Source organism: Macaca thibetana, chromosome 8 (assembly GCF_024542745.1).
Source record: "Macaca thibetana thibetana isolate TM-01 chromosome 8, ASM2454274v1, whole genome shotgun sequence".
In the NCBI taxonomy this organism is placed as follows: domain Eukaryota; kingdom Metazoa; phylum Chordata; class Mammalia; order Primates; family Cercopithecidae; genus Macaca; species Macaca thibetana.
The window spans coordinates 82,422,605-82,441,911 of NC_065585.1; the positions used below are offsets into that span (position 1 = coordinate 82,422,605).

General features: G+C 35.8%; 1 protein-coding gene and 1 long non-coding RNA gene across 4 annotated transcripts in view; both read right to left on the reverse strand.

The window, feature by feature from the left end:
- The window catches only part of NKAIN3 (sodium/potassium transporting ATPase interacting 3), a 1,223,038-nt gene that overhangs the window by 714,568 nt on the left and 489,163 nt on the right, over positions 1 to 19,307 (reverse strand). The window lies entirely within an intron of this gene.
- On the reverse strand, positions 6,338 to 17,586 carry LOC126961539 (uncharacterized). The gene is made up of 3 exons (XR_007728331.1): positions 17,258 to 17,586; positions 12,645 to 12,802; positions 6,338 to 7,307 (listed from the first exon to the last, which is right to left on the reverse strand). It is a non-coding gene; the product is annotated as an uncharacterized LOC126961539 (long non-coding RNA).

Here is a 19,307-nt window from a genome sequence, read left to right on the forward strand (position 1 = left end):
CACCATGCCTTGCTAATTTTGTATTTTTAGTAGAGACAGGGTTTCTCCATGTTAGTCAGGCTGGTCTCGAACTCCCGACCGCAGGTGATCTGCCCACCTTGGCCTCCCAAAGTGCTGGGATTACAGACGTGAGCCACCATGCCTGGGCACAGCCTATCCTTTTAACTAGCACAGCAAGGACAGCACCAAAAAAAAGTGGAAAAAGACAGAAAGCCACCACTGTCTCCCCTAAGTCCCAGTCACAGAGGTTACAACAACCAGAAAATTGACAGCTCCCCAGAGTTTCACAAACATACTTTTGTGAGCCAGACAACACCAATGCCTGTTGGCCCACCTCACCCTGGCAAACTTTTCTCTGATACCCCTTCTGGAACTCCCATTTCCCTGAGAAGAATATATCCACATGACTTTCTAGGCCATGTGGTCACAGGTCTCAAAAAGGAAAAGTGGAAGAAGGCGTTCCCAATGAGCAGGGATGGAGGCATTTCAGTTTTTCATGCACAAGAATTTTTACATGTCACTTTCATAATTTTTGATGCTTTTGTGATGCCTGTTATATGATTTCTCTTTATGTCACTACATTAATTTTTAAAGTATTCCCAAAGAAGTAAAAAATCTTTCAAGTGTTTTTTACTGTATATTTTTTGAAAGCATACAAAATACAAAATTTCTAAAATAAAATATTTGTCCATGCATCACCTAAAATGGCTTTTGGGACCATTATAGGACAAACAGAAATGCTGTGACATACTGTGCAAAGAAGATGGAAGAAAAGTTGTCAATATTTGCAGCTTATAAAATTATATTATTTTTTAAAGTAAGGGAATCTCCTGAAACACAGTTAAATCAAAGATGAAATATATAAGATATTTTAAAATCTAACTTCAATCATTAGAAAAGACATGCTGTATGACTTCAATAATTAGTTAGAAAATATGATGACATATATATGGTTTAAAATAGTAACCCTGGGTTAATCCAGGTCCTGGAGAATTTTCCAGTAAGGGATCCTGTGAAAGAACTTTGATTTGTGGACCAAACCAGGGACCCAATTTAAATTTTCTTTTTGTGTAATTTTCTTGTTATACATGACCCTTGACTAACATTTTGTTTTATGGAACAGTCCCATCCACACAACCACTTCAAGGGACTGAAAAATGGGTTTGTGATCAGGATTGATGCAAATGTATTTAGAAGACTAAAAAAAAAAAAAAAAAAAAAAAAAAAAAAAAATAGTCACATAAGAGCAGATGGTGGCAAGAAAGCAAAAGATAACTTGAGAGAGGACAGAAAATTTAGGTGAAATGACAGTGACAGGACATGAGATGTGAGTAGAAAAAGCATGCTTTCTAAAAAAAAAAATTTTGTCATTCCTGTGATATTTGTCATGAGAACTCATAAAATGCCCGGGCTTCCTGTATTCAACTTGGATATGTGCTCAGCATAAAAGAAAATGTGAACTCACACTATATCTGGATGACACACACACCTACATTTACATATATGTATATAAACACATGCTTAACATCTAAACAACCAACATAAAATCAAAAGAAAATGATCTAAAATATTGAACTGAAGAAGCACGCAGATAAGATTGCAGCTGTTTTTAATATGTCTTTGTACTTGCCTTTATTGTTAAAAATTTCCACAGTCTGAGTTAGCATTATAATCAGGAGAAAAGTATTTAAAAATTAAGAATTACTGACTTTGTTCAAATACAATTTTTCCCATGAAGCCTCCTATGTTCCTCATAAATTGTAAACTCCCTGATGGTCACAAAAACTGCACCATGCTCATTTTGGTATTCCTAATAGAATCTATCAAATATCTTGCACATAGTGAGTGAATACCGGCTACATCTATAGACGCTATTATAATTCATGACTTGACATTAAGTACTTTCCATCTATAACCAAGTTGAACAGTGTTAATCATAAATATTATTAGTTTATTTTAAATTGCAGTGAACAAAAGCATTTTGGAGTGTTGGTTTTAGACAGCTGTTTAATGAGAAAGGTTTCCATGTGTTGTGACTTCAGCAGTGCTGGTTGGAGCTCCACCATCAGCTCTCCAACTCCTACAGTCTGCAGAGCCATTCAGACACCCCAGGTCTCTTCCGTAAGCAGGTTTGTGCCCAAGACTATTCTGTCAAACAACTGGCCTAGTAAACCAAGTAGCTGAATCTGTCATGGGGGTTAAGTGTGTTTGTTGCCTATAGTCAGAAATCCTCAGAGCAGAAGAAAAGAATTAGTCTAATTAGCTGGTTTTCAGGAGTCCATGAGAAATTTATTAACCATCAGTTGGTCATTGGAGACAATAGACATAATGCTTAACAAGATGGAAGAAATGGTCTCTGCACTAACATTCCTTTTAATAAAAAGACAAAATGTGGAACTGACTAAGACTGCTGACAATATAATGCCTATAGTTATCAAAATAAGGCTCTAGGAATACTAATTTGCAGTTAACTCTGCAACACAAAAATGATTTTCATTAAATGTGAAACATCAAAAGAATTCAGATTTTGAGAGCATTGAAAGGGACTCTACATCTGAATATTTTAAAATACTTTTGATTGAGAAGAGATTTACACACAGTGAAATGAAAAGATTGTGTTTATACAATTCAATGAGTTTGGGCAAATCTATACACCCATTTAACCAGCAACTTACTTAACACTTCCACCACCTCAGAAGGTTCCTAATTGCCACTTTCCAGTCAACTCTTCTCCTCCCGCACCATTCTGATTATATCACAGTAGAAGTTCTTGAAATATGTTATACAGTAAGAATCCCTATGTTTTCTTTTAAAAGATCATATCTATTTTCTTTCTCTCAATATAATATTGAAATTCATCCATGTTATCACACATATAAGTAATTCATTCATTCTCTTTGGTGAGTAATACTACAAATTCCTTAATCATTCTTGTATTGATGGACATTTGGGTTGTTTTCCATTTGGGGGTATTAAGTATAAAGCTCCCATAAAATCCAAACACAAGTTTTTGTTTTGACATTTGTGTGTGTGTGTGTGTGTGTGTGCGTGTGTGTAAATACCTAGGAGTGGAATCCTGGGTAATAGGGTAAATATATGTTTACATTTCTGAGAAATTGCCAAACACTGCTTCAAAGTGTTTGTACCATTGTATCTTTTCCCAACAATATCTGAACATTTTGATTATCAGTCTTTAACATTAGTTATTCTAAAGAGTAAGAAATAATATTTAATTGTGACTTTAATTTACATTTCCCTGATAAATAATAATGGTTGAAAATATTTTTCATATGCTTGACTGTCATTTGTATAGGTTCTTGTTTGAGTGTCTCTTCCAGTTCTTTGCTCATTTTTAATTGAGCCATTTGTTTTTAAACTAGTGGTTTACATTAGTTCCTAAAATATTCTAGACACAAGGCCCTTGTCAGGAAGGTGTAATGCAAATATTTTCTGTAGTTTGCATCTTGCTTTTACATTTTTAAAATTTGTCTTTTGGTGAACAAAAGATTCTAATTTTGATGAAATATAATTTATCTTTTTTTAATGGTAAATGCCTTGGCATGATGTGCTTACCTGTTTCAAGGTTGTAATAATATTTCCCCCATGTTTTCTTAAAGAAACTTATGACTTTAGCTTCTATGTTTATGTCTATGATCTATTTCAAATTCGTTTTTGTAAGTGAAGTGAAATCAGGGTCAAAAGTCATATTTTTCTATGTCTATCCAGAGTTTCAGAACCATCTATCAAGACTCTCTTGACTCCACTGAATTGCCTTGATACCTGTCAAAAATTAATGGATCAACTGTGTTTGGGTCTGCTGATGCATTCTATAATGTTACCTTAAATCTATATGTCTATCCTTGGTCATAACACACTGTCACGGTTACTGCAGGTTTATAATAAATCTTGAAATCAGATCTTATGAGTTCCCCCCAACTTTGCTTTTCTTTGCCAAAATTGCTTTGGATATTTTGGGCCCTTTAAGTTCCATATACATTTTAGAATCAGTTTCTTAACTTGTAACAAAAGAAACAATTTAAGATTTTTGATAGGATTGTGTGGAACCTATAATCTGCAGTTTCTGAGTATGTTTTATAAATATCAGTTATGTCAATTTGATTCACAGTGTGGTTTAAATCTTTTGGATCCTTACTGATTTGCTTTTTGTCTAATTTTCCCATGGATATCTGGGAGTTGTTAAAAACTGTAATTGTGAATCTATTTTCCCTCTAGTCCTGTTGGTTTTGCTTAATATACTTGGAAATTCTGTTAATAGTCAAATGCATGTTAGGATTTTGGGGAATTTCTAATGAACTGAACTTTTATCATTATTAAAATATTTCCCGTTTGTGAAAATACCATTTTTGATTTCCTTTCTGTCTCATATTCATAAAGCACACCAGCTTTCTGATGCTTGTGATTGGCATGGTATACCTATTACAGCCCATTAGAAGACATTTTCATTTCTATCGTTGTATTTTAATGGAAGAATTTCTGTCTAGTTCTTTTATTTGATTTCCTCTACTGAGTTGCCATCTCCATTCATCATTTCTGTGTCTTCTTTTAAACCTCTCAACATATTTATAAGACAGTTTTTTTCTGTTAATTCCAAAAGCTTGATCATCTTGAGGTCTGTTTCTATTGACTAAATTTCCTCTAAATTACTAATCACTTTTTTGCTTGGTTCTGTGAATATCTAACAATTTTTTATTTTATTCTAGACATCATGGATGATGTGGAGTCTGGATTATGCTGTTTTCCTTTCAAGGACATTGGCATTTATTCCAGCAGCCAGTTAAACTAACAGCAGAATCTCTGGGTCCTATCATGCATGGCTTTATGCTTTATACAGTGGGTCTACTTTGCTTCATTCCTTAGTTCTAGCATGTGACCCTTACTCTAGGGTATGATGACTTACTCCTTGGCATGACCCTTATGGTACTAATTGCCTTAGGGCTTCTCGAGTAGGCCTCTTCACTCTATATGACCTGAGTCTCTTCAGCTCTCCATCCTGCAGCAGCTTTTCTAGGAGAGGCTTCCCAGAGTCTCAATCCAGGCAAGTGTGGCAGCCCAGGCCATAGGCAATATCTTGAGACAGTACCACATCAACACCTTGTTCCTCTCTATGTAGCTTTCTCTTACTTGCTCTGCATGTTTCTGTGCTGATCTCCAATACCTGCCTTGTCATGTAAGCAAGACTGCTGTACTCTGGCTAGGTTCCAGGTCCTTGCTCTACATTGGAAAAGCACCTTAAAGGTAAAGTCTCATTCATCTCAAGATCATAGTCCCACATTACTTGTTGTGCAGTGCCTGAAAACCACTGCATCATCTATTTTATCCAGTGGTATAGCCATTACCCTCAAAAGAGTAGATTCAAAACCACCGACTTCATCCTTGCCAGAAGCAGAAGTCCTCAGAAAATTAAAAGTGGATTTTAAACGTAAATAAAGTGAACTTTATTCAAGGTCATATCCAAAGTCCATCTGAACTTACCTTAACCTTTTCCACAAAATAAATTTTAAATCTCCCTTTTTGGGATTTCTAACTGGAAAAAATAGCTTAGCTTAAGTGAATTACTAACTTTAGAGGTGACTATATATTAGAAAGTTTTGGAGAAGATGATAAATTTTCAACCACACAAACTATGTCGTATAAAGGATAATGACTCACCTTTCTTACACATGAGACGTCAGTCACCACCAAAGCCCACAGAAGGAGGGGTTGCAACACTGGACAGTTCAGAGGTATTAGGAGTGGGAGACAGTCATTAACAGCCATTGATAAATCCCGTCCACCTACACCCCTACATATCCCCACAATTCTACCTAGGTCTAAGTTTAATTATGAAAAAAGCCAGATGCTTAAAAATACAAATTCCTTTCTGTTCAATTAGGAAACAGTAATCATGCAGATTCCAAAAACTACCCTAGGAAAAAAGGTATCCTACTTATATAATTTCCTACCCAATAACTCTTTTGACAGATTCATTAAAAATGTAGCTGAAATATACTTGTTCAGCAATAACAAATTTTTATTAATTTCTGTAGTATTTATCCTGGACTTTCACAAATAGTTTTTAAACATTTTCTGAAAAAGGCTTACCATATGCATCATTATTAAATTTGAAACTCAGTGATCAATAAAATTGAACTATTATTAACAATTTATTAAAACTGTAATGCCAAAAAATTGCAGAAGTCAAAGGTCAAAAGGTTAGAACCTTATATGGTAAAAGTATGGAGTTCTAGGAAAAATTAAATATAGGAAAATAATGAAAACATACATTTTATTCACCATTGAAAATAAAGCAGAGAAATCGTAGTTGTATTCTAAAAAGAGTCCAAATAATTATTTTAACACAATGTTTGACTTAAACAAAACTATTCCTACTGAAAAAGTATTGACAATTATCTTCTCATTAATTTAGCAAAGCATGACTGCTAGTAATTATAAATTCCTGGCCTTTACATTCAACCTTTCATAATACTCTCTTGAACATTACTTTTTTCTATCTTGAAAAAAATGGATAAATTAATAAATTGGGAAATTTGCCAACCTAATTTTTAAGTGATTTTAACAAACAAAACCGAATATGTAGGTACACTCAAAATCCATATGAAGCACGTGTGTACTTAATAGCACGTCATCTCTCATTTTCACAACTGCTTATTAGGATAGAGCTTGAGATCATCAGCAGCAAAATAATTGATCTATATCTAGATTTCTTTTCTTATATTCTGTGCTGTCATCAAGCAATGGAGTGCCCTGACACTACTCTGAAATATTTCTCCTCCATTGCTAATGAAAAAAGTCAAAATCAGGCCAGACGTGGTGGCTCATGCCTGTAATCCCAGCAATTTGGGAGGCCAAGGCAGGCGGATCACTTGAGGTAAGGAGTTCAACACCAGACTAGCCAATATGGCGAAATTCCATCTATACTAAAAACACAAAAATTAGCTGGGTGTGGTGACATAGGCCTGTAATCCCAGTTACTAAGGAGGCTGAGGCAAGAGAATCGCTTGAGCCCAGGAGGCGGAGGTTGCAGTGAACTGAGATCATGCCACTGCACTCCAGCCTGGGTGACAGAGGGGGACTCTTGTCTCCAAAAAAAAAAAAAGAAGAAAAAGAAAAAAGAAAAAAGTCAAAATCAGAACCGACATAGTAGACTGATGCAATAACTTACCACGCTCTTCAAGATTTAATATTTTTTGTACATTTCCAACCTTTTGTGTATTATTAAACCAAAAAAAGATACTCTGAGTTTCTACACAGCTGTTACAGCCTCGATAAGTTTATTTCTTAAGCACCTAAAAAATCATGGGATATTCCAAGAAGAAAATGAATGGTAAGCATCAAATTTAGAAGAGTCAATACTATTCAATATATTATCTCCATTTCAATATCAAAATAATTTAAAGACTCACATTATGGTAATATATAAATAATTTGCAGATATACATAATGTTAGCATTTAGTAATTGTAATATGCCAAATGCGATTCATTACGCTAAATTAAATAAGCTTTTAAATGTAAATTTCATAGGATTCTTCTACTCCTTTAACCTAAAAACATTTAGCTATATGTCACACACTTAAATTTACTCTTAGTTGGTCATAAAAGCTGGTCTTTAAACTAGAAAGGGAAGAATTTGTAGGATTACAAAAAAGAATTTGAAGTAAGTCTATCAATATGGAAGCAATCAGCTTAACAGGCTCATAATGTGGGGTAAATGACAGAGAAAATTCAGAATTACAAAATTCCTTTCTCCACTTTTTCTAATCAAAATGGAACATCAAATAACAAATACCTTAAAAGGAAATTGAACTTAAGAAATCAAGAAAATGTAAAGCAACCAGAGACCCTCCCCAGTGCCTTAGATGCATTCAAGTCTTAGGCCCATCTGCATTTTATCATAGTGCAGAATCCCAAAGAGTTACGTTATCACAGCCGACTCACAGGAATCATAGATCATAGACTACACCCAACTTCACTGGCAATTGGCGAAGCATACAGTAACGACGAAAGACATGTAGTAACAAAAAGACTTGAAGTGTCTCTCACAGTCTCCAAAAAATTGCTTTTTTTCAAATGGGATGCAGTTTGGTTCCAGAATAACAGATGAATGCTCATTATGTGTGTGGTGCAAGCTATCTCAGAAAACAAATAATAATAAGTTTAAGACTTCTTAGTTATTTCTCATGCAGATAAAGAGCTCATTTGACTAACTTCCACTCTCCAGCCATATGCATCACATAAACCCACAAATTAAGGGTTTAGTTATAATAAGTAATCGAGATAGAAAAAGAATACCCAAATAAAAACATTCTTATATTTGAACCCCCTAGATCATCTTTGTGTTATTAAATCTCCTTGGAATGTTTACAGGAGGCCTGGTGGAGGTCAGCACCTGGCCCAGATTGTCTTCAGGAAGGGAAGGGGGGATTTACAAAACCACAGTTAACTCCTTCCTTCCCATTAGGGTGCTAACGGACTCATAACTATGATTTCAGAACCATAGCAAGGTGTTTACATATTCATGCTACAATGGAATGAAAGCCCCATTTGGGTAAACATCTCAAAGGGAGGTACAGGGCTGAGCTGATAAAATTCACATCTCTTCTAAGCTGACTGCAAAAATACATGAGTAAACAGATGATTTACTAAAAGCCTGTTATAATTAACCAATATTAGATTTGTTGGTATTAACACTGTGGCACAACAAGAACTTGTCATAGACATGCATCTTGATTTCAGGAAGGAAATGCAGACAAGCACCAGTACTTCTTATAAAGAACAGAAAAAACTGTCTGCTACATGATAGAAGAATGTTGTATTTTTATCATTACAGTAACCAAAACAGGTTTATCAATTATATCACTGACCATCTTAAACTAAAAAATCTAGTATATGGTATAAGGTCTTTTTAAGGCTTTTTTCTACTCAGGTATTGTTTTTGTTTTGGAATGGAGAAGAACTATTAATAGATAAAAGCATAGAAGTCATGTGTTAGGTGATACAAAGTTGAAAAGGAGTATACTTTTTAAAAATTAAATAACAGAACTCCCACAATTAGAATTCAAGAGGTTTTCAGCTGGTTGGAATGATTGGCTGAAATCAACAAAATAATATGAACAGACATAATTAAAAAGCACTGAATTTCTGTTTTAATCTAATATTTCTTTAAATATAGAACAAGGATCAGCAAACTATGACCCAAGAGTCAAATATATCCTACCATCTGTTTCTACAAATAAAGTTTAATTGAAACACAACCACCCCAGTGATTTCTGTGTTGTCTGTGGCTACATGCTACAGCGGTGGAATTCAGTAGTTGTGATGGAGACTGAATGACCCTTGGTTTCTAAAGTATTTGCTATCTGGCCTTTAACCAAGAAAGCTTGCTAATCCCTAGCTCTGAATGATGTATGCTCAGACTGACAACAGTTTATGTGAAGATCTGAAGTTTTAGTTGATAATAAGCTAACAACAACAAAAAATAATGCCATCTTAGTTTGCATTAACGGAAAAAAAATAGTAGTTATGACCGCTAAGGCTGTATATGTTATTTATAGCACTTGGCAGGCCATAGTTAGAGGATTGGATGGAGTTTTGAATGCCCCACCTTGACAGAGACAGAGACAACCTGGATAGCACCCTCAAGAAAGTAACCAGATAGGCAACATGGGTAAATGAGTTCTAGGAATAACCTTAGCAGAAGCTGGCAGGTCTCTGTTCTTTGAAGGACAAAGCTGGTACTGAGTTCAATTTGAAATGTTCTGGCAAAGTATAAGGAAGTCTTTTTTGAATGTTAAATGTCCACCAAAGTAGCCAATTACTTGAGAAATGAGGACTTTTGTCTTTAACCTTCCTGTCGGAGAACCCAGAGGGAGACTTACTGCTTCTCATTGGGGATATTATTTATTATTGTAGGCAAGAATCCCTCGTTGCACAGGATTTCCTGTTCATTAGGGACATTAGCATCTCAGTGCTTTCAGAACTAAGTAACCACAACACTCATATCCCCAATACTCCCATCACTCTGATAACCTGCGTGTCTCCACACAGGCTTAAATGCCCTAGGTGAGTAGAAAGGCACAATGCTGCCCTGGGTTAAAAAGTAAATTGGGAGGATCTGCTGTACGAATTCCAGAGGAAAATTATTGAATAACTTGAATCAAGGAACCACATTTTCATTCCAAAATTCTATCCACTTATTCCCTCATTTATTCATTTGTACAACAATCCATTTGTACAACAAACAATTGAGCACTTTTTCCGGTAGAATCTGTGATTCTACTGTTTTATCTGAGGCTGGCTGGAGGGCAGACATTTCCTATAGGTTAACGTTACTGCCTCTGTAATAGCCACATCTCTGTGAACTGTTCGGCTGAGCTACGTAAATAGCGCAACGCTTCCACCCAACAATCCTGCCCCTCACCGCAGCATGGAGGCAAGCAGCTCCAGGTCATACATTTCTGTGGACTTTCCCTAAGTGTTGTGGATAATAAAGCTGAGGAACCAGAATATTTCAGCATTCTAGAATGTTATTTGAAGAATCACTAGAGCTGAAATCAATTCTCTCTTCTCTGACAAAAGTGACTGTGGTAGATGATCTCTAAAATAAAATTTTTTAAAAAAGGGAAAAAAAATCCTAAATCCTCTCTCATGCTATCACACCAGTGGAACCCTTCATATGCTGAAAAAATTAAAACAGCTAACATGGGCCTATTTATTGTTGGTACTCTTTACTGTGTGAAACTCTAGCATGATGCCCATTATGTAAGGAAGACATTACATTATTGGTTGGGATACAGTACAATTGAAATTTTCATTTCATTTCACACTACGCTGCAAACTTCCTGATACTACCATTTCAGATATACCTCAGCTCTTAGGTACACCTTGATACTTCCTCCCAGACAAAACACCAAACAGTTCTCAATTCCCAGCTGGAGTCAGTTCCATGTAAAACTTCCTGTTCTAAAATTCCCAATTTGGGGGCCCACTACAAACTTGGCTTAAAGACAACAGTAAGAACAGATAAGTCAAAGAATTTATTGGAATAAAAATCCTCATTTGTGGTCCTATCCTGTTGTCATGAACTATTCTGTTGAAAGTTTGGGTCACAGTAAATTTCATCCATGCAGCGTTCCAATCTTGGCAGAATGCAGAGCAACTTAGATTTATAATTTGAGTCTTTGACTCTCTATATTACTTCTAACTAAAACTAAAGCAGCCTGTAAAGATGTTAAAATGTTTTTCGGATGTTTTTCTTATGTTTCGTGGTTTATACTGAGAAATGTGATGAATATGTATGTTCTTATGAGTGACATTTAAAAATATTAGTTATGTTTTTAGTACCAATTTTTAATATTTTCACAAGTTTTCAAATGAACAGGAAGAAAAAATTATTTCACAAGGCATGCTAAACTTCAGTTGAGCCAACCCTTCAATATTGCTCTTGGTTTTCACTGGAAGGCATTATGGTAAGTGAAATGAGCTAGGCACAGAAACGCAAATGCCACATGTTCTCACTTACATGTGGAATCTACAATAATTGAACTCAAAGAATCACAGAGTAAAATGCTGGCTACCATAGGTCGGAGATTGGCAGGCGTAATGGGGGGATGATTGTCAAAGGATATATAGCCAATTAGAAAGGCAGGATAAGGTTTTTTTCTTTGAGATATATTGCACAACGTGGTGAACATAGTAAATAATAATGTATTATACATTTAACATTGCTGAGAGTAAATTTTAAATGTTTTCATCACAAAATAAATATTTGAGGTGATATGTATTAATTCATTTAATTTAATTATTCCACATAATTCTCATAAATTATAACTTTTTACTTCATAAATAAATACAACTATAATTTTTAAATTTATAATTTAAAATTTAATTTAAAGAAACACATTGCATATGATCTGAAAGTACAAAGCCTGTGATATGGGATGGGCCCAAGGGCTCATGACTGTAATCCCAGCACTTTGGGAGGCCAAGGAAGGATGATTGCTTGAGCCAAGGAGTTCATGACCAGCCTGGACAACATGGCAAGACCCCATCTCTATAAGAAAATTTTAAAACTTTGTTGGGTGTGGTCACACATGCCTTTGGTACCAGCTACTCAGGAGACTGAGCGGGGAGGATCACTTCAGCCCAGGAGTTCAAGGCTGCAGTGAGCTGTGATCATACCACTGCACTCCAGTGGTGACAGAGTGAGACCCTCTCTCAAAACAAACAGATAAAAACTCTGCAGTCTGAGTTATAAAACAATGGAAAAATCAAAAAAATAATAATAAGGACCTCCGCATTAGCTAAAGAAAGATAAATTAAGTAAATTGTTTTCATTGTTCGTACTTTAACATAAATTACTTTTTTTTCCTTAAAGGAAAGTACATGGAAATTTTTAGATGATAGACAGACTTATTAAACCCCACATTTTGTTTTTATGGCTTCTTATATAACAGTGAATCTGGTGAAATGATGCATTGTATACATGCTGAGGTTTTCCATCCAAAGACAGTGTCAGCAACATTAATGAGCATTACCAAATGCCACACAAGTCACAGTTGCTGACCTAAAGTAACTCACAATTGAGTATAATTAACAATATAGGACTGTGAAAGGAAAAACTTACCTTAAGGTGGATCCACATAGTTTAATAGGTAATACATTTTCAGAAATGTGATAATAAAATCTACGTATTTGAGTACTGAAGTTGAGTGTCCCCAAGCTTATTTTCATAGCCTTTTAAAATTTGCTATGCGCCATGTATTAGCTAGAATAGACTTGCACCTGCAGAAAGGAACATGGTCAAAGATAAATAGGATTGTATACCTAGCTCAGCAGTGGAATAAAAAAATAATGGACTACTTCAGAGATATATTGTCTACTCTTTCTCAAAAGCAATTTTCTAGGGAATTGGAATATGAGGAACTATAAGAAGAAGAAAGAATTGCATAAACTGGGCAATTTTCAGCTTATCAAAGAGCTGTGCTGCAAAGAATTGTTTGAAAGTTGGTTATTTGGCACTCTCTGGGGTTAAAATGGTTTTTGATAGCCCAGGAAAGCCTAGCTAAGCCACAGTGCTATTGATATATAGCATGGCCATAAAGTATTAGTAAAGTTGCAAGCAATACTTATAAACCATGCACAGGGGTTTTATTGAGCAATGTTCTTCTGGATTCCAGAATTACAAAGAATACATCTCCTGCATATTACATCCAAACTCAAGACAACAGCAGAGTCCTGTGACACCTGGAGCAGCAATGACAGGGACAGATGTTGTACAGGAAGATGTATTTCAGACAGCAACAGAGAGGGTAACATTTTAGTGAGCTAAAGGAAAAAGTCCCACGTACCGGAAATGCAATAACTATACTTAGAAATGTTAAGAGAGTTTATGTTGCCTATTTAGAGAGGCATTTTCTCAAGCCAATATCCCTGGTCAGGCCTTCCCAGATTTGTGGTATTATGCATGTACAGGCTACCCAACCAGCACCATACAAAAATAGCCTTTGTAGCAGTAGGGAGAACCTGGGTGTAGACATTCATGGTGTTGGGTTGGAATCTCAGCCCTATTTACCTCCCAGCGATGTGACCGTGGGTAAAATACTTAACTTATTGATGTCTCCTTTTTCCTATCTATAAAAGAGGGATAATACTGACTGTGTGGAGGGAAGTTTTACAAAATATGAAGAGTTATGCAGAATACCTAACATAACAGCCATTGCATAAACATGAGCTATTATTATTATACCTTCCCACTTATTGAAACATTGTCAGTGGTGATGTCAATTTCTGATAATTTTAGGTCTTTGGAGAAATTTGCAGAACAGCCATTCTCCAGTCCTTCTTGCTGAGAGATCCCTGACTCTGGTCATGCAGCTAGGTGTCCCACCCAGAGGATAGATCACACCGGACTAAGCCAGGACCATTTTACAGGGATTGATCCAGGGGAAGACAGGGATGCAGTTCTGGTCAATTAGATATGGAAAGAAGTATGAACAGTCTTCTAGATATGGACAGTCTTTCTCTCCAGACAAAAAGAGAGCTGTGAGAGAGAAGAGGCTGTTCTGCATCTGTCCTTTTCCTTCTCCAGTTGAGTATTTTCATGTGAAAGCATGAGGCTTGTAACTGCTGATGGCATATTGTAGCTAAGCTGGAAGACCAAGGGAACCCAAGAAACATCAACTTGGAGCCCTACCACTATTAAACATTGTTGAACCCCAACCCAGTAACTATTTCTTCCTTGATTTCTTACTATGTGAGATTTGTTATTAATAAATACCCATTGTCTAAATCTGTGCTTCTTAAACACCCTGTGGTTAAGAAATTATATTTTTTTTACATTTTCAATCACTTGAGGACAAAAACTATTGTGAAATACAATAAAAACAAATTCCTAGGATAAATGACCAGCCATTGGATATCATAATACATTAAAATTGCTATAAATGTTTCTAAATGCATACTCTTAATTACTTGGCTACTTGCAGATCAGAAATAAAGTTTGTATTCTGACCAACAATCTATGGGACACATTTTCAGTAGCACCAGTTTAAGCAATTTTTTCCTGAATTATCTGCTTCCTATGACCAAAATTAGCCTGATAGTGTAGGAAACATAATAACCCATTTATCAAAAAGTCAATGAATACCTACTGAACAACTGTTAGGTGTATATCAGGACACAAGCACTGTGGGGAATACAAAAGCAAGTAAGGCAGGACCCTTTCCATTCTTCAAATAGAAGAAAAATATATATGAATAGTAAAAGGTTAACTAAAAAGTAAAGTAATGTGGAACATTAGCATGAAATAATAGTGTAGAGAAGACAACCATCTTATAATATTAAATGTGTTAACGTCACATGTTATCTGCCAAGAGAATCATAACAAATAATTAAGGGAAACATAAGAAACTGCGGATATTTAACCTAAAAACACTGAAATTTTACCATGGTTCACTGATTTAGTAATTTGTTAAAAAGGAAACAAACTGGCAAGTTTTCTGTGTAAGGAAAAATGTTTTGCAGGAAAATCAAATTGAATGATTTGTTCTATTGCTTCAATTCTGAATCATATCTACATGCTCCAAAATTTTCATTGTGGAACACAATAAGATAATTATATTTATGTTTTGTAATAACTCAGAAACCAGAGTTATTACGCTTTTGAAAATAATATGATATCATGCAAACATGTTTGAAATATAATTACTGTACTACAGCAATGATGGATGTGATGCAGGGCAGATGTGCCCCATAATTGGGGCTTAGCCTGGGAGGTTTTGGGTTCACCCAGGGAATAATTCAAGGGCAAGTCAGGGTCTTAGCAACATTTACTGAAGTGGCAATGCACAGCAGCAGCAGAGGTCCTGCTCCTTGCAGAGCAGGGTTACCCCATAGGCAGTGTGCCCAGAGGAGCAGCTCAAAGGCAGTTTGCAGCCATATTTATATCTGCTTTTAATTATATACAAATTAAAGGGTGGATTGTGGAGACATTTCTACAAAAGGGGTGGTAACCTTTGAGTTGTCGGGTCACTGCCAGGGAAAGGGGCAGCAACTTCTAGGTGTTGCCATGGCAGCAGTAAACTGACCTGGCACACTGGTGGGCTTGTCTTAGGGACAGGCGCTTCTCTCTCTTCCCTGTTTTAGCTAGTCCTCAACCTTGTTTGGTGTCTGAGCCCCGCCTCCAGAGTCGAGTCCCGCCTCCTGCCTCAGATGGAGCCAACTACAACTATTACATGAGACATACGTTATAATTTCTCAAGATTTCCTTTAAATCACATAGTAAGTAAAACTAACTCATGCAATGTTTCCCTTGAATATGTCTGAAACTTTGATATCTATTTAAAATAATTATTTTTCTTTCATATGTGTATATTACTAAAAGAGGTTTGACATCATTTAATAAGAAGGCAGCATATGAAGAGAGAAATCTTAATTTATTTTAGCATGATAATTCCTACCAAGGTTACATAAATCTGGAACTATTTCACGTCACACTCTAAAGTAGTGGTTTTATGATTCTTTTCAGTAGTACGTACAACTCCTTTCCCAAATGAAGTCTTATTTAGACTCCAGTGTTTACAAAACATAGAATCTTAATTCTTTCACTCAAAATCCTCTGAGCCTTCATTTCCTATGGAGTAAGGCCAGGGGAGGGGTCCAGGGCTCCTTGCTCGGTGTTCCCTTACTTCTTCACTCTGAGGAGTCCAAGAGGAGACTTTCTAGGACCCAAGGATAGGAGAGAGAAGAGTGAACGGAGGGAGACAGGAAGGAGAGAAGGAGGGTGAAGAGACCAAATTCCTTTAAAGCAAAGGAGAACTCAATTTAAATCAATTTTGTGGGCCGTGGAATATTCTGAAAAATAGATCCCCAAGGTACTGTTCACTGGCACTGTGGTGTTATATGATAAATGCAGGAATCATACCATCTTGAGGCCACTAACTTTCAGGTACTTAAAAATCTCAAACTCAACTGCAAAAACACCATACACAAAGGTTAAAAGTTTTGAATTGTTTTAAATTTTCTTGCGTCCAAAAATCTGAAGTCACCTGATTACAGTGTTAATGCCACATCTTTGTATAAAAATGTGTACTATAAAAATGCAGCCAAAAAGATTTCACCATGCAGAGCTTTCCAGCGACTCTACTTCAGAGTGTTAAAAATTTAAGTGTGAATAAAGAAGGGAATAGGCTTGAAGACACAAATAAAATATAAAATAGATTTACTTTCATATTTAAATAAAATTACCTTATTTTAAATTTTTGTTAAAATGTATAAATATTAAAAATGTTTGTTTTGCCAATGCCATGTACCAATTACACGTCTATAGATGTTTACTGAAAGCTGCTCAGTTTATTTCTTTGACTCCGATAATGGCTGTCTCTACCTTTTTGGACAAAAGCATCCCCAATCTATTCTACAGATCTTCACAGAAATAATTTCCCAAATATTCTTCCATAAGCGTTACAACATGTCTGTGTAAACACAGACAAAAGTGTTTACAGAATTTGATTATGTCTGGCAGTTTGTAGAAGAGATTAATTATAGAATAGTCACTTTCATGGCTTTACTGTGAAGAGAAAAGCAAAGAAGTAGTAGAAAGAAGGATGTATGTACTTTCAAGCCCCAGGTAGCAATTTTAAATAATGATTTGGGCAGTAGACGTTAAGAATAGATCACTTATACACTGACTTAAAATTAATGTAAAACTTCTTTTCTGTAATGGCACCTTTTTTGTACCTGTTTTATCCATGACGTGCTGCCATAAGCTGTATGCTTCTGATATCACTCTTTTCTTAGGTCAAGAAAGCGGCCATGTTGGAAATATTACCTGGCTCCTTTCTCAGCCATATGGATGGAAGAAGGCCAGATCATAAAACATTGCTCCAGGTGACCTCCAAGAGTCTCCACAAGAGTGTCGAACTCACAAAACATGCGGCTAGTGAGAAAGATTCATGGTGTGACACAGCCAAGCTACAGTCCCAGGAGCAGTGGCACATGCACTGTGATGTTGTAATTTTACCATCACAATGGACAGCTGGACACATCAAGCTGCAGCTGGGGTCTGCAGGGTGAGGATGCTGTATCATAAAAATTGGAATAGAAGCCTCTGTGCCTGTATCTTTCTCAGTAGTAAGAGCTTGACACAGAACACAAGCAGCAGCTGTAACTAACTTCGGTGCCAGGTAAACTCCAACTGCATTTTATTACATAGGCCTAGACCAATAACATAGCGTAGAATCACTAGTTAGCAGGTACCAAGCCTTGGGAACCACTAAGGAAGCTTGAGAACCAAGTGGGGAAGGAGTAACAAGGAAGGTGCCCAAGTTTCTCTAGTCAGCCATCTTACAATATTGTTACCTTGTTATTCTTCCCACTTCTAAAACAGAGAAGTTTAAGTATTTAATTAATGTTTTAATGGATACCAACTGCAGAGCTGAAGATAATATACATACTATCTTGACTTCGCCAATATTGGCTCAGGAATTAGGGTGGGTCAGAACATGCCAAGTGGGACAATGACACCAGGGATGGAGAAAACAGGGCAGAAGCAGGTGGCCAGCAGGGAATATATTCCTTTCAACATTCTGAGACAGCTCCTTAGGAGGCGAATAATCCACCATTAGGCTAAGCAATATGAATTTCCTCATTTTTCCTTGTGAACCATTTCCAAATTAGCTTTCTCTTTAAGTTTGACTGTATAGTTTTGAAAATACTTCACTATGAGAAATATGAAACTATCATATTCCTTTGTTTAAATGTATCTGACCAATGTTCAGTGGATTGCTACATATATTTAGCAATTAGCCTATATTTAGGCATTCCAATATTTACTGCTTAAGAAAACATTGTGTTTCTGATTCTTTTGTCTGTAGTTTATTACTGTTTAGATCTTCATACTCAGGACTTTCTTGTAAATTGGCATCATTGCATGTATCGACGTTCATATATAAATATGTAACGTAGTCCTGCCCAAAGCACCATTTCCTCTATACTTGAATGGAAAATAAGTCCAAAAATATTCAATGATTTTATTCCTTAGGTCTACAGATGAAGATTATTAAGTTTGCAATGGTTTACTACACTGTCTTTTCAGTTACATCTATTTCTAATGTCATCTGATTTTTGACTACTATCATAATTATATACCAACTTGGATTAAGTTATGTCACATTAAATATTGCTCCTAGAATGCTAGTCCTGTCATCTAGTTGTGATTCTTCACCCATCCATTCATGAGGTCAGCCTGCAGTATCACTGGAGCACCTTGGAGAAAAGCATGGCTGCAAAGCAGCTGATGGCCCATCAGTGTAATTCTGATGCCTGTGGGATAACAGTTCTCCAGTGTTTTTCCTTTCATTTTGGGCCATGAAAAGTACATAGACATTACAGTTGGAACTTAATCCAAATGTACATTTCAGATTACCTCTTTATTTAATACAAAGCAAACTACATATTGACTAAAGAAGTACATTTCTATTTTTATAAGAGTTTTGACTACCATTCTCCTAAGAGCATTTTAAACCTTTATTTGGTGGAATGAAAATTAACCAGCATTTTGGAAACAAATTAAATTTTCTGATAACTAAAAATATAAAAATACATAGTTTAAACATGTTAAAATATGTTTAAATGATATTATCTTTTTAGCCTTGATGTGGTCCTCTAAATGTGAAAACAATATTATTTCCTAAATATAGTGGGACAAAAATCAAGCATTTGGAATTAGAATTCATGCAGAGTTTTGCAAATGCCAAACCAGTTTTTCATCAATAAGGAAAATTAATAT